This window comes from Eulemur rufifrons, chromosome 30 (assembly GCF_041146395.1).
Source record: "Eulemur rufifrons isolate Redbay chromosome 30, OSU_ERuf_1, whole genome shotgun sequence".
Classification (NCBI taxonomy): Eukaryota; Metazoa; Chordata; class Mammalia; order Primates; family Lemuridae; genus Eulemur; species Eulemur rufifrons.
In genome coordinates, this window is record NC_091012.1 from 28,373,660 (window position 1) to 28,399,609 (window position 25,950).

Sequence of the window (25,950 nt, forward strand, 5' to 3'; positions counted from 1 at the left end):
AAATTCCATTAGGACTGACCTTTCCACAATCATGTAATAAGGGTACATACACTAATACTAATGGGAGTGCCTGGCTCATTATCAGATGGCATTTTTGTAAACCTGTATACACTCACTGGGCTGTCCAGTAAAGCCCAGCATGCCGGGGGGCAATTGAGTATTTGCTGGATCATTGTAGTAACAACGTGTTATATCATTGTTTTTAGCAGCCAAGACTGCACGATGGGAAAGGACAATATCCTAAACCATGACTAAATTTGGTCAGCATATCCTTTAAATTTAATTTAATCTGTTTTAGACTTTTGTTTCATAGTCATTTTATATCATCATATTTTTATACTGTAGTTCATGTTATGAACTTTCATGCATTTTCAAAAATGCCTTTTAATAAATATGTTGATACTTTTATTAGTGAGGCTTTGAATTTGCGGTTACATCCTTACTAGACTACTAGAAAATTAAAAAGGAAAAAAATTCATTCGAACAATTTTGGAGAGTAGTTGTTTTAAATTAACGTTAAACTGATGTTTTCATCCACTGAACTAACCTCTATGTTAGCAGTGTTTTATACACAGTTAATTGTATTCATCATATACAGAATGTTATATGAGCACCTTCAAAGGATCAGGATGTCTATGACTTTATCATAAGCCTGGACCACAACATTCTGATCAGGATTATCAAAACAGTGTAATTATTGAATATTCTCCTTTAGCTCCTAGTTTCATTATTTTTGTAAGTGAATATTATAACTTGTTTCCTTCTTCTTTCCTTACTCTCACAAAGACAGAGTTTGAAAAAAACTTCAGTTCATTTTACTCAACCTCTTCATTTTACAGTGAAAAAAAAACGTGAGTCTCAGAAAAGAGAAGTACCCTAGGTTATAGTATTTTCTACATCTCAGATCATTCTATTCCTGGCCCCGGGTTCTTTTCACTCTACCAATGTCTATATTCAGGGTATGGATGAAATGTGATAATCCAGTACATAAAGAGGAAAATGATGGTCATAGAAGTAGGACAATAAGCTCTAAGTTGTATTTGGGTTAGAGTATTAAGCATGGAATGAACTCATTTCAGTTGATCATTTCACCTTCTAACTCTGTATCTCAAGCCAAGAGTAGCATGAATGAAACATTTCCCTGATATACAGCAGTCTGTTTGCATAGAGCCATGGGTAATGAATCTTGGTAATATTGATTTTGCTACTTGTGGAGGCATCATAAAGAATCATAAAACATTGGATCAACCAAACATTTATGCCATATCTAATTCTGCCAGTATCAGAAGGCATGGCAATAATTGTCCAGAGATGAACTGGAGTTATGGAAAATAAGGCCTCAATATGTTTCTAAACAATGTAATTACATTTTTTTCAAACTCAGCTCTTATCTTTGATGGAATGCTATTTTGGAGAACTCTCAAACGTAATTCCACCAGCAGCAATTTCCATAAGCTAAACAAATTAAGAGCAAATTGCTTGGAAAAAACTGGAAAGATTAAGGACAGAACAGTGACAAAAATGAATTAATCAATTTTGACTTCACTAATTTGTGACTGGATAAATCAAATGACAGTCATTAAAAGCCTCAGGTTTCAAACTGAACTAGATAGCATGAGATAAATTTAAAGTAACATCCATGGAAAAGCTCATTGAGGCTAAGCTTCATGTAAAATGTAGAATTAAATATTTCATATATAAATAAATAGAAATATAGTGATATGTGCATGCAACTATCAACTTCTATTATTTTTCCATTTCATTTCTAGAGTTACTATTTACACTATGGGAAGACAGAATAATATATTAGGAAGAACCCAGTTATTCAATTCAGATAGATCTGCCTTTGACTCTTGACTTCATCTTATATTTTGAAATTAATCAACTTCCCTTAAGCAAAACTCTCACTCTCATGTATAAAATGAAATATTAACCATATGTCACAGCATTCATACATTCAATTGTTCAATGCATAGCAACTTAATCATGTTTACAGGCTAGAATGAAGCCAACTTAGCCTCATTTCAGTCATAAAGATATTAAAAGTGTCATATATATTATATAGATTAGACATTTTTAATACTTTGGTATTTCTATATACTTGCCAATCAGAGTATTTTATTATTTTATGAAAGAGACCTTCTCCATTTGAGGATCTCCGGGACAATGACTTATCCACAACAGTCATTCTCAAAGTATGGTTTACAGACTTTTTGGAGTCCCCAACATTGTTTCAGGGGGTCTATGAGATCAAAAATATGTTCTTCATAACAGTTAATCACTATTTATCGTTTTCACTGTGTGGAGCACTGGTGGTGTAAAGTCAATGTTGGATAAACTGCTGGTTTAGCCCAGTGAGACCTGTGTCAGATTTCTGACCTACAAAACTATAAGATAATAGATTCAATGCAATACCCACCAAAATACCAACATCATATTTCACAGATCTACAAAAAATAATTCTACACTTCATTTGGATACAGAAAGAGCCCAAATAGACAAAGCAATCCTAAGCAAAAAAAAAAAAAAGAAAGAAAGAAAAAAGAAAAAAAGAAAAAGAAAAAACTGGTTGCATCACATTACCAGACTTCAAACTATACTACAAGCCTCTAGTAACTGAAACAGCATGACATTAGTACAAAAATAGAGACACAGACCAATGGAGCAGAATAGAGAACCCAGATATAAAACCATATACCTACAGCCAACTGATCTTTGGCAAAGCAGACAACAATGCACACTGGGGAAAAGTAGCCCTATTCAATAAATGGTACTGGGAAAATTGGATAGCTACATGCAGAAGAATGAAACAGGACCCTTATCTCTTGCCACTCACAAAAATTAATTGAACATGGATAAAAGACTTAAATGTAGGGCATGAAATCATAAGAATTCTATAAGAAAATATAGAAAAACTCTTCTAGACATCAATCTAGGCAAAGAATTTATGACTAAGAACCCAATTGTGGCCAGGCGTGGTGGCTCACGTCTGTAATCCTAGCACTCTGGGAGGCCGAGGTTGACGGATCGTTTGAGCTCAGGAGTTCGAGACCAGCCTGAGCAAGAGCGAGACCCCATCTCTACTAAAAATAGAAAGAAATTGTATAGACAGCTAAAAAAATATAGAAAAAATTAGCCGGGCATGGTGGCACATGCCTGTAGTCCCAGCTACTCGGGAGGCTGAGACAGGAGGATCCCTTGAGCTCAGGAGTTTGAGGTTGCTGTGAGCTAGGCTGATGCCACGGCACTCACTCTAGCCTGGGCAACAGAGTGAGACTCTGTCTCAAAAAAAAAAAAAAAGAAAGAAAGATAAAAGAACCCAATTGTAATCACAGCAGCAACAAAAATAAATGGGACTTGATTAAATTAAAAAGCTTCTGCACAGCTAAGGAAATAATTAACAGAGCAAAATAGATAACCTACAGAATGGGAGAAAATATTCACAATCTACACATCTGATAAAGGGCTAATAACTAGAATCTACACAGAACTGAAACAAATCAGCAAGAAAAAAAATTAACAACCCCATTAAAAAGTGGCAAAAGATAATTTGTCTTTTTATTATTGAGTTGTAGAATTCTTTATATAGTCTGTATTCATGTGCCATATCTGATATAAGATTTGAAAATTTTTTCTACCATTCTTTAGGAGGATTTTTTAAGGTATGATAGGCCAAGTTACTTCTTAATCAAAATAATACACCATATCAATACATTTTTAAACCAAATTCTTGAAATAATTTCTTTTAAAATATGGATCTTTTAATTGTTAAACCCTGTATTCATGTTGTGGAAAAAAGATAAAGGAAAAATGATGGAAATAAAAATTCTCAAACTATTCCAATTCCTAAAATAAGAAAAAAATTTGCAAAATAAGAAATTAATGCTGTTGCTTGAAAAATATACTTTACTTTTAATCTCAAATTTACTTTTAATCTCAAATTTTAAATGCTTGACATAATTTAATTCCTAAAAATACTCTAGCTAAATTATTTTATAATATTTATAGAGTGTGAAGTCATTAGATAGACATATTTTACAAAGCACTTTTCAATTAGTACTGAAAAAATCAGTTGATAATTTTAATCACAATTGACTGATAAATGGATTAACAATTTACTCAGTAGTATGGATGGCATAAGGACCAATAAAGGGAAAAATCTGATATTTGCTCACTATGCAATACTACCTATTACCTATTAGTAATGCTAATCCAAGATTTTAGTAGTCACTCCTTTGCAGTATATGTTTCTGTGTATATGTGATTTAACAAAAATATATACACAATGTCAAGCTTTTTCCTTTTCATTTTTCTTTCTTCCAGTCTTTCTTTCTTTCTCTCTCTTTCTTTCTTCCTTTCTTTCTTTTTAAGAGTAGTTCAATGATTTGGGAGTTAGTTGGTATAATACAAAGAACATAACAGGAAAAACATAAAATGGCACTTAACACCAATGCCAGTATATTTATCTCATTGTGGTTACATTAATAACTAAGGACATTATTAATTTTTGTGTTATTCACTTTTCTTTAGAACATAAATCAAAGACATTAACTGGAACTTGTGTATAAATATATATACACAATATATACACAACCTTATGCAAAATACTTTTCATAAGTAACATTACATTTTGAAATATTGGAAACTAAATTGCTATGTTTATTTATATTTTGTCTTAATGGAAGAAGAGGAGGAAAACTCTTCAATTAGAGAGGGTTATACTAATAATAATTTTTTAAGTTAAAAATGTCTTCCTCTCCCTTTGTATTTACCACAGACTACACAGTGTCCTGAGAGGATTCATTATGAGAAGAAAATGTCAATCACAGCTTTAAGATATTACTTGGGAAGGAACTAATGAGAATACAAATTGAAAAGTGAAATTTCATCCTGTTTTCAAATAAGAGGACTTAATTTTTCTTTGTATAGAAAAAAGTTTAAATCAGTTTATTGTAAATATATCTAAACCATTAATTTTTGCAGCTTCCAGGTAAAGTCTAGCACTTCTTTATACAAACTCTACAAGAGGAGATCTGTAGAGATGATTTCATCTTAAATTTCAGCATTATCCATTCAAATTGTTAGCCTAATCCCTCTCAGTAAAAGCACTGCATCCCGCATATGCTATTGCTGATCTTTTTTTTTTTTTTTTATTTCATGATATTATAGAAGTTAGTTTCAAAACCTGGGAGACTTCAGCTATAGTCAGGCATGTATTCTTTAGCACCTTGTTTATTAGTAAAAATTAGCAATCCAGTTTTCCTTGGGTGCACAAGTAGTAACATTTTGTAAAGTTCTTCTCTAGTTACAGAAATCCTTTTTCTCTGTGTGTACTGTCCATGACAACTATTACAAATTGAGAGTTAGTACAGTAAGTGTTCCAGAAAAACTGAAGACATTCTTGGCCACTAATATCTCACATTAGGAGATGTGTATTACTAACTACTAATACTATCTCTTCTACATTACTTCCTATTGTAGAGGATGTATATAAAATTTCATTCATAGAAAATTGGTAAAGAATGGTAGCTCTCTGCTTTATTCAGCCCAACAAGGATAACTGTGTGCTTCAGGTGATTGAACAGTCATTGAACAGTCTCCATATCCTGAATAGAACTCTCATGCTTATACAGTAGACCCCCTTTTCATCCACCAGGGCCATGTGGCCTCTCCCCACTCAAGTTGAGGAAGAAGAGAGAGAGACTCTAGAGCCTATACCTCTGCTGCTGCTCCCACACTTGTTTCCAGTACACTTTACGCAACCTGAGAGAGACTGAAGCCCAGGCCACCCTGTGCCCAAGGATCCTCCATTGCTACCTGGCCACTTGCTAATTCCCAAACTTTGCCACTGTGTTGTCTGCCACAAGCCTCATGAACCACTATCCTCCCTCAGTTCCTCTCTGAGAGCAAGGGCTGCTTTTGGGTTGTTTTTTTTTTTTCACTTTCTTGAATATTGTCCTTAGAAACACTAAGGTTTTAAATGTTGATGTAGTTCAATTTATCTATTTTCTCTTTATTTACTTGTACTTTTGGTGTTACATCTAAAAGTCATTTGGCAATGATTTTTTGGATATAATACCAAAGGTCACAGACATTAACCTATATATTTTCTTCTGAGAGTTTTGTAGTTTTAGTTCTTACATTTAGGTCCTTGTTCTATTTTGAATTAATTTTTGAATGTGGTATGTGGTAGGGATTCAACTTCATTCTTTGCTGATGGATATCCACTTGTCCCGGCACCATTAGTTGGAGATTATACTTACCCCATTGAATGGTCTTTGTACTCTTGTCAAAAAACAATTAACTGCAGGAGTATGGGTTTATTTCCACCTTTCTCAATTCTATTCTTTTGATCTATAAGTCTTTTATTATGCCAAAACTTCACTGTTTTGATTACTCTATATGTAGCTTTGTTGTAGGTTTTAAAATCAGGAAGTATTAATTCTCCAACTTTTTATTTTTCAAATTTATTTTTGCTATTTGGGGTTCCTTGGCTTTCCATATAAATAAGGGTTGCATTGAATCTATAGATTAACTTAAGGAATATTGCCATTTTATTAATATTAAGTCTTCCAAATCATGAAAACAGTATATCTTTCCACTTATTTAGGTATTCCTTAATTTCTTTCCATAATTTTTTGTAGTTTTCAGAGTATAAGATTCGCATTTCTCTTATCACATTATTCCTAAATATTGTATTTTTGTGATTCTATTGTAACTGAAATTGTTTTCTCAATTTCATTTTTTAGATTGTCTATAACATGAGTATGTTTACAGTTGATTTTTGTATATTCTGTATATCCTTGTATCTTGGAAACTTACTGAACTCATTTATTAGCTCTAACAGTTTTTCTGTGTATTCCTTAAGATTTTCTATATACAAGATCACATCATTTTCAAATGGAGTTAGATTGACTTTCTCTTTTCCAATCTGCATAACTTTTATTTATTTTTCTTGCCTAATTGCTCTGGCTAGAATTTCCAGTAAAATATTGAAAAAAGCAATGAGAATAGACATTCTTGTATTGTTCCTGAACTTAAGGGGAAAAGCATTCAGTCTTTCACTGGTAAGTATGATGTTAGCTGTGCGATTCTCACAGATGTCCTTTATCAAGAATGAAGTTTATTTTTTCATGGGTTTCTTTAGAGTTTATAATGAGGAGGTGTTGAATTTTGTCAAATGCTTTTACTTTGTCTAAAGAGATATCACATGGCTTTTGTTCTTTGTTCTATTGATATACTGTTAATTAATTGATTTATTAATTGATTAATTGATTTTCATATGTTGAATGAACCTTGCATTCTTGGGATGAATTCCACTTGGTTATGGTATGTAATCCTCTTTGTATATTACTGGATTTGGTTTGCTACTGTATTCTTTAGAAATTTTTTTTTTATTTCATCTTATTATTATGGGGGATACAGAATTTCAGGTTACATACGTTGCCCATGTACCACCTGTCCCTCCAAGTCAAAGCTCCAGAAATTTTTAAACTATATTTATAAGAAATATTAATTTATATCTTTGTCTTATATCAAGGCATCATTGAATGAGTTGCAAAGTTTTCTCTCTTCTAATTTTGGAAAAAATGTTGAAGGACTGGTGTTAATTCTTCCTAAAATTCTTTTTAATTCACCAGTGCAGCAATTACAGTCTGAGCTTTTCATTGTGGGAAATTTTTATTACTATTTTATGATTTTTTATTTTTAATGTATATTTATATATTTTTTCTTCTTGAATCACTGTTTGTAGTTTGTATCATTCTAGAAATTTATCCATTTTATCTAACTGATATAATTTGTTGGCCTATTGTTTTCCTCAGTGTTCCCTTAAAATTATTTTTATTGCTGAAAAGCGTATTAATGTCCCCTTTTTCATTTCTGATTTTAGTAATTCGAGTCTTCTCTCTTTCTCATTTAGTCAGCCTCACTAAAATTTTGTCAATTTTGTTTATCTATTCCTAGAACCAACTTTTGGTTTCAGTTGATTTCCTTTATTGTATTTCTAATTTATATTTCATTAATTTCCACTCATATTTATTATTTCCTTCTGTCTGTTGCTTTAGATTTATTAATAATTTGTTATTTCTCTAGTGTTTTAGATGAAAGATTAGATAGTTGATTTGAGATTATTTTTCTTTTTTAATGTAGGTATTTACAACTATGCATTTTCTTTCAAACATTGTTTTGGAATCCCATAAGTGTTAGTACGTGGTGTCCTAAATTTCATTCATTATAAAATATTTGCTAATTTCCATTGTGATTATTTATTGTTTGAATGATTGATCATCTAGGTGTATATTATTTACTTTCCATATTTTTGTGAATTACCAAAATTTCTTTCTGTTACTGATTTCTAATTTTACTCCACTGTGGTCTAAAAAATATACTTTGTGTGGCTTAAATCATTTTAAATTTATTGAGGCTTATTTTCTATCCTGAAGAATATTTCACATGTACTTGGGAAGAATGTATATATTATACTGTTTTGGGGTGCAGTGTTATAAAATCTGCTAGTTTCAGTTGTTTTTATAGTATTGTCTATGTCATTTATTTTCTTGCTGACTTCTTATAGTTGCTCTATTCATTAAAGGAAGTAGGGTATTGAATGCTTCAATTATTATAATTATTTAATTGTACATCTGTCCCTTTCAACACTATCATTTTTTGCTTCATGTATTTTGGTACTCCGTAGCTAGATACATGTATGTTTATACTTGTTATATCTTCATAATGGATTGGCCATTTTATGATAATAAAATATCCCTCTTTATCCCTAGTGAACTTTTTGGTTTTAAAGTCTGTTTTGTCTGATATTAGTATAGCCACATCAGCTTGTTTATGGTTGTTCTTTGCATGATATATATGTTTTTACTTTCAAACTGTTTGTGTCATTGACTCTAAAGTATATCATCCTCCTATAGACAATATACACTTGGATGTTATATTTTTGTCCATCTGAAAACATGTGTCTTTTGATTGTAATGTTTAAAACATTCACATTTAATGTTATCAATATAATTCATTTACATTTGCAAATTTACTTCTTGTTTTACATATGTGTCAGGTCTTTGTTTCTTTATTCCCCCTTTGCTGGCTTCTTTTTCATTGACTATTTTATAATATAATATTTTAATTTATTTAATAATTTTTAGTATTTTTAAGTAATTTTCTTAGCTATTGCTCTTGGGTTTACCACTTAGATCTTAATTTGTCATAATCTACTTTAGATTTACACTAACTTAATTCTAGTGAGATAGAGGAACATTATACTTATGTAGTTCTATTATTCTCTTTTCTTTCTTTGTTGCACATATATTATTATCATGTATATCTCAAAAATACAGTATTAATACTATTACTTTATATAATTTTTGTCTATTAAAGAAGTCAAAAAGAACAAGTACATATGTAGAGTTGCTGTTATATTAACTTTCTATTTACTATGTCACATTCACTTCATTTCCTATGGATTCTAATTACTATGTGGTACCATTTCCTTATCTTAATACAGCTTTACTCCACACACCTTCTTTGTGTTGTTTTGGCAAAGATATTACAGTATATGCTATAGGTCCACCTATAAAATTATATACAGGTTGTTTCATACAATTACTCTCATATTAGTTAAAAGTATAAAAATGAATTTATGCTGTTTTTTATAATTATACAATCACCTTTACCAATGTTTTTTTTTTTCATGTAGTTTTGAATTAGCATCTGTGATCATTTGCCTTCATCCTAAAGAAATTCCTTTAGTATTTCTTCTATGGCAGATCCGCTAGCAAAACATTCTGTCAGTTTTTATTTTCCTAGAAATGTCTTCATTTTTGAAAGACAATTTTGTGGGATATAGGTTTTTTGGTTGACAGGCAATTTTTGTTGCTGTTTTGTTTTTAATTTCAGTACTTGAATATGTCATCCTGCAGCCTTCTGGCTTCAATTGTTTCTGATAAGTTAGATGATGATGGTGATGATTAGATTTTTATTGTCCATAATTATTTGTTTTTCTCTTGCTGGTTTCAATTTTTTCTCATTTTCTTTTGTCTTTTGGAATTTTTCCTATGATGTCTGGCTTGGATCTATTTGTATTTATTCTACTTGCAGTCTATCAAGCTTATTGAATGTGTAGATTAATAAATTTTCCATCAAATTTGGAAAGTTGTCAACCATTATTTCTTCTAATAGTTTTTCCTCCCCTTTATCTCTTACCTCTCCCTTTTGGTACTCACACTGTGTATTTTTGTATACTTAACGGTGTTTCTCTGATGCTGCTTTTTTTTTTTTTCATTCTTTTTTCACTCAGTTCCTAAGGAAGCATAATCTTCATTGATCTGTCTCACATTCACTGATTCTTCTGCCAGTTCAAATCTACATTTTTGAATTAGTTATTGTACTTGTCACCTCCAGAATTTCTATTTGGTTCTCATTTTGTAATTTCTATTTCTTTAGTGATATTTTGCATTTGATGAGACATTGTAGTTACACCTTCCTTTACATCTTTAGGCATAATCTTATTTAGTTCTTTGGACATACATTCAATTATTATTATTTTCAGTAATTATGTTTTCTAAAGTTATTGTCAACATTGAAGTAGCGAATACTGAAGCATGGATCTTGTGGCAAGTAGAAAGTTTGGTTCTTGTGAGGCTATGGTCACAATTGATCAATATAAAAGTTGTTTTACATATATTATTGTTTAAAGACACCTTATTTAATATATATTTTTATTTATTAACATTGAACTCACAGTCAATAGCATTATAACTCATGCTTGAACAAAGCTTATCTAACCCAAGTATTTTCTTTATATCACAGCCTTCTTATGCCTAGGAATACTAGAGAGCAATTCAGTACTATGCTTAGGGGCCTTTCTAAACAGCAAAATGACCAATAAAAAGCATAAAAAAGATTTAAAATGTGGCCCTAAACACACTGTGAAAAGGACACTTGTTTATAATGTAAAAGTTGAAATAAGAAGACAAACCATTACCCTGGTTCATAACGAGTTTTTGTTGTCATTTTTTCCTTTACATAGGTCACACTTTGTTTCTTTGCATGTCTCACAATTTTTTGTTTAAAACTGGCCATTTTGGGTAATATTTTGTAGCAAATCTGGATACAAATTCCCTCTCTTGGGCTTGCCATTGTTTGCTTATTTATTTGTTTAGTTACTTTGGTATATTATTTTAATAAAGTCTTTTTTACTATAGCATGAGGCTTCTGATGTTTCTCCACAGACAGCACAGCCTTGGGCATGTGTTAGGAGGAAGGGTTTTGGCTGTCTCTATCTGTTATCTCTGTTGAACTTTCTTCCTACTTCAGTGGGTGTCACACCCTGCTGTTATTCTCCACTAATTGCCAACTAATTGCTCAATAGGCTTCAACCATGCCCTGGGGCGGGGGGAAATTGCTCCACAGTGTGATCCAATTAAACTCAGGCAGGAGTAGTTTTTCAGGTCTTTGAGAATGTTTTAACCTCAGGAGGACTCTTCTTTGCCATAACTTTCTCTTCTTGGTAAACTAGCTTGCCTATGGTTTGACTTGTTGCTCTCACATAGATACTAGTCTCCTTTTAATTGTTTGCCACCAAAATCTTTATTGTTTCTGAGAGTGCCCTTAAATCTGAACTTCCTCAGACTGTTAAAAATAAAGTGAATTTCTTTGGAAAGACCTTTTGAGTTGTTGTTCTTATGATCTGCCTCTCTCCCTGGGTAAAATCTGTGAGCACCTGTTCCAGGTGCTGAGTAGAGGCAGTAAAATTTCTTCATTTTGAACCATCTCTCTGGTATGATATTTCTGTCCTATGAGTGAACTGGGGAGAAGACAAGAAGGACCCCAGTATTCTCAGCCTGCCACAACTGTGGTAGAGCCTCCCTTCATGAATAGGGGGTGGGTGAAAGATATGAGCCCCCAACCTCTCAGCTGAACTCACCAGGACTTTAGCATGTGCAACTTAAACAGTGTGAAAATGATCGCATCCTGGCCCTCCCAGTGAGACACAATATTCCTTGTTTTGTATCTGAAAAGAGAAGTAACCCCTTTCCTGGCCACACCTGCACAAATTAAGCTTGCAAGATGAGCTGGAGGAGAATGATAGGGTAGGTCATGTGTCAAGTTCCACAGACACACTGGTTTTACTGAAAGTCAGTTAATTTTCTCAAATAAGAGTTTCTTCATTCGATATGTGCCCTTGGGACAATTTCCAAAGGCTTTATATTGTTTTTAATTTTTTTCACCAATTATGATTGTTTCACTGAGGAACATATTCACATGACTCCTCACACCACCATTCTGGAAGTCAATAATTAATTTTAAATGAGGTTGCTTAATATTACATTCCAATTTTAAGTGATATAAACATTATAAAATTTTATAAAACAATAAAATAAAATAAAAAAGTAAAAAAAAGAATGCTGAGAATGCAACTCCAAAATAAATAAATAAATATGTAAATAAAATAAAACACCTGGTTCTCTGTCAAGTTCTTTCTAGCCAAATTTAACTTCCATCTTTCTGAAACCTCTTCTCCCTATGTATCATTCTATCGTAACATCTTAACATCATTCTTTGTATACAATTACTACTCAAAAAACACTGAAATAGTAAATTCCACATATGTCCCTGCTCTTCAAATCTAAGGACCAGTTTCTTTGGTCTTGTTTTTGTCTTTTCTCATGTTTATTTTTATTTATTTCAATACATTTAGGGGCTACAAATGTTTTTTTTTATTACATGGATGACTTGTAAGTGGAGAAGTCAGAGCTTTTAGTGTACCCTTCCCCTGAATAGTGTTCATTGTACCTAATGAGTAATTTTTCATTGCTCACTCCACTTCTGAGTCTCTACTGTCTGTCATACCACTCCAGTTCTAAAGGACCCTACTACCACCCTTTATCCCCTTCAGCCTTTCTGAGAAAATTTTTAAATAGAATCCTGCTGTCTATAGTTTAAGGCCAGGACATTTCTTTCTTTTTTTCCTTTCATGCAGGAAATCACTTACCATGAATCAAAAGTTTTTTTTTTTTTTTAAATAAGAATATAAGTTTAAAAATACATAATTTGATACTTTAAACATTTTTAACTAGGGGAAAATATTGATATAAAATCATGCTCATGTACATATATACAATAAATTTACATGGATAGTAATAATTTGAGTATATAATTTTATGAAGCAATATGAATGCCTATTTGTAGACACTATTCATTTGTTTTTATAAAATTAAGGGTGAAGATTATAAAATTCAGTGTTGACTGTCATTTAGCCAATTGAAAAAGCCTATATTCTTAAGATGTTGATTTCCTGATTAGAGCAGTATTAGTAGGGTGACATCTCAAATGTAATGCTTGTCTCCCCCACAAAAAGTAGAAGAAACAAAAGGCTTTGTATTAAAGGTAAAATGCAGTGGACAGAGTGTTAGAAGTACTGGAATTAGGACTCAGAATCTCTCAATGCACGAACTCAGGTGAGATTGTTTGTTGTTGTTGTTTTGCTTTGTATTACCTCCTTTGGACTCAATTTCAAATTATAAAATATTGGGTGGTTGAACTAGATGGTCTATGTGGACACTTTTACTTGTGCAACACAATGAATGGCTATAAATATTTAATTTCAGTTTCTGACTCATCTGTAAAAATAGTTTCAAAAACAGGCCTTGCAGCAGGAAAGCTTTCTCTACAATAGGCAACTACAAGGATCATGTTACTTTGTGATACAGCAGATGTAGAAGTTTGCAGCACATATGAAGATGCTTATTATCTTACGACTGTTTACCATCACACATACAGGCATATGACATTTGTGAATCAGAGATAATAAAAGAAAATGCCATAAACAAAGGGGAGGAAAACCATGGGATCCTTTTTTTCTGCCTGACCAGAGATGTCTCTGCTTAAACTAGTCAACAAGCATAGATTCTATGCATAATCAATAGTTTTTAAGGGTTGGGTACGCAAAGATAAATAGGAAATGTTCATTGTTTTAGATCTCACAGTTTTGTGAGGAGAAAAGAACATGTATTCAACTAAATACAAGAAGGTGTTATAAATACTATCATGGAGTCAAAACACAACTATACAGATACCAAAGGTTAGAATAAAACATCCTTACCTGGTATATAAGGGAGTACCAGCCAGGAGTAAATCTCTTTCTTGTTTCAACACAAACCATACCCGCCACTTTACCTATTTGCATCCTACAATCATGCTACACTGAAATTTGTCCTATTCCCAAATATGCCCTGCCCATTCAAAACTGTGCCATTAAACACACTAGCCCTTCTGTTTTAAAGTCACTATCCGTTCCCACTATTTTCAAACTGCAATCCAACCATTGATGATCAGAAACACATTCTGATTTTCTTAGGCACTAATTTACCCCCTCTAGCTTCCCTCCTTATATTTAACTCTATTAGAACATTTACCAGATTTCATTGTAATTTATCTATTAACAAACCTGTATCAAGCATCTCTAGTGAACATTATAGTAAAAGGTGTCCAATTTGTAAACCACTTTTTATTACCAGAGCATTCTGAAGTCAAATTCATTTTAAATTTTACAGTGAATGGTCACGCTTGAATGTTCTGACTCAGGGGGATGGGGGTGGGCGGAGGGGACGGGTGTATAACTGCATTATGAGTGCATTGCGCACCATCTGGGGAATGGTCAGGCTTGAATGTTCTGACTCGGGGGGATGGGGAGTGCGGGGGGGGGGGATGGGGTATGCCTACATGATGAGTGCAATGCTCACTGTCTGGGGAATGGACACGCTTGAAGTTCTGACTCGGGAGGATGGGCGGGACATGGGCAGTGTATGTAGCCTGAACTTTTGTACCCCCGTGATGATAAGCTGAAATAAAAAATAAAATAAAATAAATTTTAAAATATTAAAAAAATGTTCCTTAGACTCAGGGAACATATGTGTTTTATTATTTCTAGAATAAAGAACAGTACCTAGTATATTCTCAGTTTTCTATATTGAATGAAGAAATGCATGAATTGAATGCAAATTTGTAAATAAAATTAAAAGTAGAGTAGCCAAGGAAAGCATTATTAAGAATAACAAATTTAAGCCAGAAGCTGACATCTGGGTGGGTTTTCAAAATGCCTGTGAGAGTAAAAGGATGGCAATCTAAATAAAGGAGATAGCCTGAGCAAATGTGTAGGCTATGATTATGAAAGGCTCATGAGCCAGGTGTGGTAGCAACAAAGTATCCCTGGTGCAGTGGAGTGGGAAATCAGACTTAAAGGGAAGCTGTGAAACACATCAAATGCCATACTATGAAATTGACACTTTATTCTGTACACAATGAGAAATATTAAAAGACTTAAGAAAAAGTAAGTTTGCTATAATAATATACATATATTTTGAATACCACTTGAAGAGAATGGAAATTGGCTTGGAGAGGGGCTTGAATGGAAGCCTAGAGTCCAGTTTGAAAGTTATGGTAATAAAAGGAAATAAATCATGATAGCCTATCCTATAGTGATGCAGTAGCGGTGGGGATAGAGAAAAATATATGTAAAAGATGATATGCATAAGATTTGGTAAATAGATATCAGTGATGGAGAGGGTGATGGAGGAGTCAGTCAGTAGCCATTACAAGGGACTTTAAATTTTTTTTTTATTTTGAAATAATTGTAAGTCACAGGAAGTTGCAAAAATATTACGGTAGTCCAGAAATGTCCTGTGCAAGCTTCACACAATTTCCCCCAATGGTTACATCATACATAGTTATAATACAATAACAAAACCAAGAAATTAACATTTGTGTAAAGTGTGAATATAGTCCATTGTCATTTCATCACATGTGTAGATTCATGCAATGTCCATTATGGCATCAAGATACAGAACTACTCAATCACCACAAAAATGTCCCTCATGTGCTAACCACCCTCCCTGATCCCCATTATCCCTAACCCCTGGCAATCACTAGTGTTTTTCCATCTCCATAATTTTGTCATTTGAGAATGTTGTATAAATGCCGTCATGCAGTATGAGATCTCTGTGATTTTCAACAACTGAGTATCCAACAATTCAATTCAATTCTGACAGTATCTACTTGGAATTAGTATCAGTTGGAAAAAGTTAAAGGGCTCAGTCCAACAAAACTGCCCCCACTTCAGATGCTAACCACAAATGGGGTGCCCAGGGTACCCATATTTCTACACACCAGACTGCAAATTTGGGGGTCCTCATAATTTCCCTTAGATTCAATAATTTTTTGGATCAGCTCATGGAATTCAGGAAACCACTTTACTTATGTTTACTAGTTTATTATAATATAAACAATACAACTCAGGAATAGATAAATGGAAGAAGTGCATAAGGCAAAGTAGGGGGTACAGAACAGAATTTCCATGTCAACCTACCAGTACTTCAATGTGCTGACCAACCCAGAAGCTCTTGGAATCTCATGGTTCTCATTGTTCTTACAGAGTTTAATCTCCAGCTTCCCCTTCCATCCCTTGAGTTCCCTGGGTGGGGTTGAAAGTTCCAACCCTATAATCGCTTAGTCTTTCTGGTGATCAGGCTCATCTTGAGACTACACAGGGGTCCCAACCTAAGTCAACTCAGTAGCATAAACTGAGGTATGATTAAAAGGGCTCATTATGAATGACAAAAGACACTGAAATCACTCAGAAAATTTCAAGAGTTTTAGGAGCTTTGTGCCAGGAACTTGGGACAAAGGCCAAAAACTGTGTATATTTTTACTATACCTTTATCTTTTTATACCTTTATTTTATATCTTTATTTTATACCTTTACCCTTATTATACCATATATCTTTTGAGATTGGCTTGTTTTCATTCAGGAAAGTGTTCTAGAGATTCGTCCAAGTTGTTGTATCAATAATTTGTATCCTTTTGTTGATTTTATTCCATGGTATGGATATACCACAGTGTATTAACCATTCACCCATTGATGGATATCTGTATTGTTTCCAATTTTGGCATATTATGAATAAAGCTAATGGGATACCACAGGAACCTGTAAGATGTACAAGTTCTTGTATGGCCAAAAATTTCCATTTCTCCAGAATAATAAAATGTCATGGAGTCTGTTTAGTGGTTTTAAAAACACTGCCAAATTATTTCCAGAATGGCCATAGCATCCCCACCAGCAATTTTTGAGAGCTTCAGTTTCTCCACATTCTCAGTATGGTAATTGGCATGGTTACTTTTTAAATTTTAGCTGTTAAGTATGTAGTGATATTTCACCATGGTCTTTATTTGCATTTCCCTAAAAGCTCCTGATGTACATCTTGTCATGTGCTTATTTGTCATCTGTATAGCCTCTTCAGCAAAATGTCTCTTCATGTCTTCTGGCCATTTTCTGTTTGGACTGGTTGTCATTTTACTGTTGAGTTTAAGAGAGGTTTTTGGGGTTTTTTTTTTCCTATATTCAAGTACTTTGTCAGATATGTGGATTATAAATACTCTCACCCGATGTATAACTTGTCATTTTCTTCCCAGATCTTTCATAGAGCAAATATTTTTAATTTGATGAAGTTCACTTCACTATTTTTTTTTTCTTTTATGGACCATGTTTTTGATGTCAAGTCTAGGAACTATTTGGCAAACTCTAGATCCTAAAAATTCTTTTTTTTATGTTCTAAAGTTTTATAATTCTGCTTTTTTCATTTCAAATCTATTATCTATTTTTATTTAATTTTGTATAAGTTGTAAGGTTTAGGTCAAGGTTCATTTATTTTTTTAATCCATTGGCATCTAGCACTATAGATGAAAATGCAGTCTATCAAATTGTTTGCACCCTTGTCAAAAATCAGTTGGCACATTTGCGTAAGTCTATTTATCAGTTTTGTATTTTCATTCTATTGATCTATATGTTTACTCCTCTACCAATACTATAGACTCTTGATTACTATAATTATATAATAAGTCTTCAAATTAGGCAGAAAATTCCTCCACATTTATTTAGTTTCAGAATTGTTTTAGCTACTATAGTTATTTTGCCTTTCCACATTAATTTTTAAATATTCTTATTTGTATCTATAAAAATTTTGCAGGGATTTTGATAGGAATTGGATTAAATATACAGGATAATTTGTATCCATAATTCAATATAAATAAAATAAGGAAGTGTTGTCTTTATCATCGTCACACTTCTAATCCTCAAACACAGAATATCTATTTCAGCATAGAAGTCTTGTACATTTTTTAAAAATTTATTCCTATTTCTTTTTTTGTGAGCAATTGTAAATGGTATTGTATTCTTATTTTTTTTTTCTTTTGACAAAATTATTTCTATTATAGAGGAAGCCAATAGATTCTTCTGAGTTGATCTTGTATACTGAAAGCTGGGTATATATCCTGTGATTATTTGGGAAAATATGTGTGTTCTGTTGCTAGTGGATATAGTGTTTTATAGATATCTATTAGATCCTGTTGGTTGATTGGAGTTGGGTTTTTTCTATATTCTTGATGATTTTCTGTCCAGTAGTTCTATTATTTGTTGAGAGAGGAATGTTAAAGTCTCCAAATATAATAATGGATTTTTCTATTTCTCCTTTCAGTTCTATTCATTATTTCCTTTATTTTGCATACCTATTGTTTGATGCATACACACTTATAATTGTCATGTCTTCCTGACAGATTGACCCTTTTATTATTATGTAATGTCTCTCTCTATCCCTGGTGATTTTATTTGCTCTGAAGTCTACTTTATCTGATATTCTGGCTTTCTTTTGATTATATTTGTTTTTATTCTTTTATTTCAACCTAACTATATCATTATATTTGAAGTGAGTGTCTTATAGACAGCATATGATTGTGTCATGTTTTGCTTTTACTCAACTCTGTGAATCTCTGTGTTTTAATTGGCTTATCTAGACAATTTCCATTCAATAAATCATTGCTATATTAAGGCTTTATTTTCCATTTTATTTTTTGCTTACAATTTGTGTTCTATGTTTTCCATTTCTTTGTTTCTTTTCTGCCTGTTAGCTGAACATTATTTAGAATTCCATTTTATTTATTTATACTGCTTAGAATGTATCATTTCATGTATTTTATGGTTGCCCTAAGATACTATATATATATATATGAAAGTTATTATAAGTTATTATAATCTATTAATGACATTTTACCAGTTCCACTAAAGTTTAGAGACCTTACCACCATTAATGCCCCCTCACCTTCCACCATTTATAATAAAATTATCTTAAATGTTTTCTCTATAAACATATATCGAGAACTACATTAGAAAATGTTACAATTTTCGCTTCAATCATACATAATTTAGAAAACTCAAGAGAATAAGAAGGGCTATTGTATTTACCCAATTTTTGCCCTTATTTGGTTATTTTTTACTCTTTAATTGTCCAAGATTTCTTCTTTAATAATTTTCTTTATGTTTAGAGAATTTTCTTTAACTACTTATTAGATAGATCTGCTGCTTACAAATTCTCTTAGTTTTCCTTCATCTGACAGGTTCTTGATAACCCCTTTATTTCTGAAGAACATTTTACTGGATATACAATTCTGGGTCAGCATTCCTTTTATTTTAGCACTTGAAAAATATCATGCTACTTCCTTCTGGTTTCCATAGTTTCAGATGGAAAATCCACTTTGGAATGAATGGCTAAAGGAAGTTCTTTAAACAGAAAGGGAATGATTTTTTTTTAAAAGAAAATTTAGAATATCAGGAAGGAAATATCAAAATGGAATGGGTAAATGTAATAGCCTACCTATCTTCTATTGAGTTTTTATATTATGTGTGGTGGTTAAAACAAAAATAAAATATAATCTAATTCTCAGTGTATGTGGAGGAAATACTGTTCAAAACAATTTTATTGTAAAAGGAAGAGGGCAAGCAGAACTAAATGGAGGCAAGGACTCTACCTTTCACTCAAAGTGGTAAATATTGACAACAGCAGGTTTTGATAAGTGACACATCTATAGTCTTATACCTGTGACAAATACTAAAATTGTATATATAAATATAAAATATATATTAACACAATCAGATGTACTCGAAAATAGTATAGACAAATCAAAATAGAATTTTAGAAGGGGCAAGACTAGAGACAGCACTTGTTGGACTATCCTAGCTAGAGGGTTGATGGTTGGACTGAAGAGAGCTGAGAGTAGTAGCGGCTCAGGTGTACAACACAGGGAGAGATAACAGAGGCATCCAAGGACCCCACCAAGGAATGTGAAGACAAGAAACAGGAAGAGAAGAGAGGACAGCCGCAGCATGGACGAAATCCAGAGAAGCCTGGAGCCAAGTGAAAGGATAAGGCGGTCCCCTCCTCCCACTTAGGTACCTTCTACAAGCAGTGGGACACAAAAACTCTCACCCTGCAGGAGAGTGCCATGAGGGAACAAAGAGCCAGCTTTCTTGCACCTAGCCATTTCCTCCTCTGCATCTCCCCCATTCCTGGCATCAATGAAATCAATTTTGGCTCAAGCCCGCTTGTATCTGCAGCCCCTCTCCCCATAGCAATCATGAGTGTGTTCAGTGCTGAGAGGTCTGCTTCTCTCAGTGCATCCGCATTAGCGGGATTGCCCACTGGCAGCTTGGACAGGTTGGCTGGACCGGTGAACCCCAGGCATGGGAGCTGTACAAGGAGACTGTGGCCCTTCCCCCCACCACAACACCAGCAAGAGTGCTCAGTGCTAAGAGGCCTGCTTTTCTCCATGCTGGTGTTTAACGGAATTGCCCACTGGTGGCTTGGACAGGAAGGCTGGACCGGTGCCCCCCAGGCACGGGAGTGGTGCAGGGAGACCATGGCCCCTGGCTCCCATAGCAACCATGAGAGTACTCTGTACCAGAGGCTTGTTTCTCTGTGGTGGGGTATGTCCCCAGCTGTGCCCACCACTGAGAGCAGAGACAAAAGGCAGCAGGTAAGAAACACAGATCAGAGAGTCAGTTTCAGGTAGCAAGGGAACACGCATGCACTCAGACTGATCTAAGGAGAGAGCACTATGGAGTTTCAGGGAGAAAACTGGGAGGGCGCTTGCCCCACACCACAGGAAAACTGGCCAAGTTGACAGAGATGTAAAGAACATGGCCTGGGGCCTTAGGAATCACACCAATAGATCCCCTCCCCCAGAAACAGCGCTCCTGGCTGGGAGAGATTGCTCTGAGCTCCATATCAGTGGCTTCCCCTAGCAGCCAGATAAGCAACCGCTGTGCCCCACTGAGGCTCAGAAAAGCCCCTCAGACTCTGGCATTCCAACCATGATCTGTCTTGCTCCTCTCCCCACTTCCTGGGGAGTAGGGAAAAAGCAAACCCCTGGGAGCTATAGTGCCCTATCTGGGGGACTAGAGCCTACCACAGAAACAAAAGATCACTTTGGCAGCTGGCTGCTCCATGTAAACTACAAAGACAGGGGTAACAACCCCATAACTAAATATAGTGCCTTCCAACTAAAGCAGTTAGGGAGTGGCAGACTTGTACTCACAAGTACAATCCACCAGCTCCAAGAATAAGCTGGGGAACCAAACTCACTATACTCCATAGGGAAGAGGTGAAGACAATACGCCAGAGGTAAACTAAGAGGTTCATCAAACTTGGTAAAACATCTCAAAGGCAACTCAAGACCAGCGCTACTCCCCCGACAGGGTCAGAGATCCAACTTTGGGGAGTCAGAGGCACGTCCACAAGCCAGCCCTAGCAGCCCCAGCTCTTGATTAAGAGGCAAGATTAGAAGGTCTCAGCAAAAGAACTCTGGAAACAAGAAAAATCAGAGCAAAAGGACACCCCTAAAAGAAATCATTAATTCCACATTACCAATGGATAACAATTTAAATGAAATGGCTAAAATGATAGACAGAGAATTTTAATATGGATTGTACAAATTCTCAATGAAATAAAAGAGAAAATAGAAACCCAACACACACAAAAAAAATCCACAAAACAATGCAGGAAATGAAACGTTCCCTAAAGAAATCGCCTTATTAAAGAAAAAACAAACAAATTCTGGAAATGAAAAATTCATTCAAGGAATTACAAAACAAAGTGGAAAGTCTTAAGAATAGACTAAATTGGGCAGAAGAAAGAATCTCAGAGCAAGAAGATAATAACTTTGAGCGAAACAAATCAGTCAAAGAGATAGAATAGACAAATAAGAGGAAGGAACAAAGCCTACAAGAAATGTGAGATTATGTAAAGAGGCGAAACATAAGAATCATAGACATCCCTGAGGGTGAAGAAGAAAATACATATAAGTTGGATAATTTATTTGAGGGAACAATTGAAGAAAATTTCCCTGGCCTTGTAGAAATCTAGATATCCAGGTATAAGAAGCACACAGGACTCCTGGGAGATTCATCATAAAGAGACAGTCACCATGACACAGTCATTAGACTGGCCAAAGTAAACAGGAAAGAGGCACTCCTACAAGCAGTAAGGTGAAAACAGCAGGTAACTTACAAAGGAAAACCTATCACACTAACTTCAGAATTCTCAACCAAAACCTTAAAAGCCAGAACGCACTGGGAATCATCCTCAGTCTTCTAAAACAGAATAATGGCCAGCCTAGAATTTTGTATTCTGCAAAACTAAGTTTCTTATATGTTGGAGAAATAAACTTTCTCAAACAAGCAATCACTGAGGGAATTTGGAAAGACCAGACATGCCCTGCAGGAAGTTCTCAGACCTACAATATACATTAATCAGCACAAAAGACACCCACTAGTGTAAAATCATCCAAAAGCTAAAGTTCAGAGCTTAGACACTGCAATGGCTCAAGAGGTAAAACTAAGCAATAAGGGTATGGCCAACAGAATGCACAAAAATCCACCCCACTTATTAATTCCTTCAATAAATTGTGAATGGCCTGAACTCCCCGCTCAAGATACATAGGCTGGCCGAATGTGTTAAAAAAAAAAAAAAAAAAAATGAGCCAAGTATCTTCAATTTCCAGGAAACGCACCTAACCCCCTACCACAAGGACTCATTTAGACTCAAGGTGAAGGGATGGAAAACAATAAACAATACTTCAGGCAAATGGAAACCAAAAGAAAGCTGGTGTAGCCATTATCATGTCAGATAACATAGACTTCAGATAACAAACATAAAGAAAGACAAATATGGTCATTATATAATGAAGAGAACAATTCAATAAGAAGGCTTAACAATCCTAAATGCTTATGCACCTAACACAGGAGTGCCTAGATACATAAAGCAAATCCTACTTGATCTACACAAAATGATAAACAGCACCACCATATTTGCCAGGGACTTCAATACCCCATGGACAGAACTGTACAGATCCTCCAAACAGAAAATAAGCAAGGAAACATGGATTTAAACAGAACTCTAGAGCAAATGGGCCTAACAGGCATTTACAGAACATTCTACCCAAAAACTACCAAATATACATTCTTCTCGCCAGCTCATGGAACATTTGTCAAGAATGTGCACATCCTAGGCCACAAAACATGTTTCAACAAATTTGAAAATATACACATTATACTATGTATCTTCTCAGATCAGAGTGGGATAAAACTAGAAATCAATTCTGACAAAAATACTCATTTCTAAACAAAGTCATGGAAACTAAATATCCTATTGCTGAATGATAGGTCAAGAGAGAAAACATCGCAATGAAGTTCTACCCAACAAGCTGAACAAAAACCGTCTCACTTATCAGTTTTCTCAATAAATGTGAATGGCTTGAATTCCCCACTCAAGAGACATAGACTGGCCCAATGGATAAAAAAAACACAATCCAAGTATCTGCTGTCTTCAAGAAACCGACCTAACCTGCAAAGATGCATTTAGACTGAAAATAAAAGGATGGAAATCGGTATTTCATGCAAACGGTAACCAAAAGAAAGCTGGTGTGGCAATCTTAATTTCCAATAACTTAGCTTTCAAACCAACAAAAATAATAAAAGACAAAGATGGCTACTACATACTGGTCAAGGGCACAATTCAACAAGAAGCCATGACTATACTCAATATATATGCACCCAACCTAGGTGCACCTAGATTCATAAAGCAAACCCTACTAGATCTGAACCAAATGATAGATAACAATACTGTAATAGCTGGAGACTTTAACACCCCACTGACAATACAGGACAGATCCTCTAAACAGAAAATAAACAAAGACATAATGGACCTCAATAGAATGCTAGAACAAATGGGCATGGCTGACATCTATAGGACATTCCACCCAAAGTCCACAGAATATACATCCTTCTCATCAGCTCACGGGACATTCTCTAAGATTGACCATGTCCTAGGACATAAAGCATGTCTTAAAAATTTCAAAAAAATAGAAATTATACCATGCATCTTCTCAGATCACAGCGGAATAAAAGTAACAATGAACACAAACAGAAACCCTCACTCTTACTCAAAGTCAGGGAAGTTAAATAACTTTCTCCTGAATAATTATTCTATAAAGGAAGAAATCAAGATGGAAATCAAAAGTTTCTTTGAATTAAATGACAATGGAGATACAACTTATCAAAATCTATGGGACGCAGCTAAAGCAGTCACGAGAATAAACAGACCACCTACAGAATGGGAAAAAAATTTTTGCATACTACACATCAGATAAAGGACTGATAACAAGAATCTATTTAGAACTCAGGAAAATCAGTAAGAAAAAATCAAACAACCCTATCAAAAAGTGGGCAAATGACATGAATAGAAATTTCTCAAAAGAAGATATAAGAATGGCTAACAAACATATGAAAGAATGCTCTACATCCCTAATCATCAGAGAAATGCAAATCAAAACCACAATGAGATATCACTTAACCCTAGTGAGAATGGCCTTTATCAAAAAATCCCAAAACAACACATGTTGGCGTGGATGTGGAGAGACAGGAACACTCATACACTGCTGGTGGGACTGCAAACTAGTGCAACCCCTGTGGAAAGCATTATGGAGGTATCTTAAACAGATTCAAGTAGACCTGCCATTTGATCCAGCAATCCCATTATTGGGCATATACCCAAAGGAAAAAAGGTCATTCTGTAACAAAGACACATGTACCTGAATGTTTATAGCAGCACAATTCACAATAGCAAAGATGTGGAAACAACCTAAATGCCCATCAATACATGATTGGATTAATAAGCTGTGGTATATGTATACCATGGAATATTACTCAGCTATAAGAAATAATGAAGATACGACATCTCTATGGTTCTCCTGGAGAGAGTTGGAACCCATTCTATTAAGTGAAGTATCCCAAGAATGGAAAAACAAGCTTCACATGTACTCACCAGAAAATTGGTTTCCCTGATCATCACCTAAATACACATCTGGGAACGACACCAATGGGATATCAGACTGAGGTGGGGGTTGGGGGAGGGGATGGGTGTATGCCTACACAATGAGTGCATTGCGCACCGTTTGGGGAATGGTAACGCTTGAAGATGCTAACTCCGGAAGGGGGGTTGGGGAAGGGAGGGATATATACCTCCATGATGGGTGCAACGCGCACTATCTGGGGATCAGACACACCTGGAGCTCTGACTTGGGGGGAAAGGCGGTACATGGACAACGTATGTAACCTGCAATTCTGTATCCCCAATAACAATAAGATGAAAAAAAAAGATGTGAAATATTTAATGAAAACTATGCTATTTGAAAGAAAATCAATTTGTTAGTAAACTTTATGGGTATGTTCCTTGGAACAAAGATAATAAAATAGCTGAAATAAAATATACTTGCTTTTAAAAAAGTTATTGTTGAATAAGCACGATTGTAGCATAAGAAAGGTCCAACTATAATTTTATCCCACTGTTTCTTTAATATTTTTTTCAATGAAATAGCAGTCTTTTGCCTTATATGAGAATTTGTCCAGGTCCCATGAATTCTCTGCTCACATTTAAATAAAGTCATTTGAAGCAAAAAAAAAAAAATGAAAAGGAGAAATCACAAGTGATATCTCGGAAATACAAAACATCATCTCTGACTACTATAAAAATCTCTATGCTCATAAACTTGAAAAAT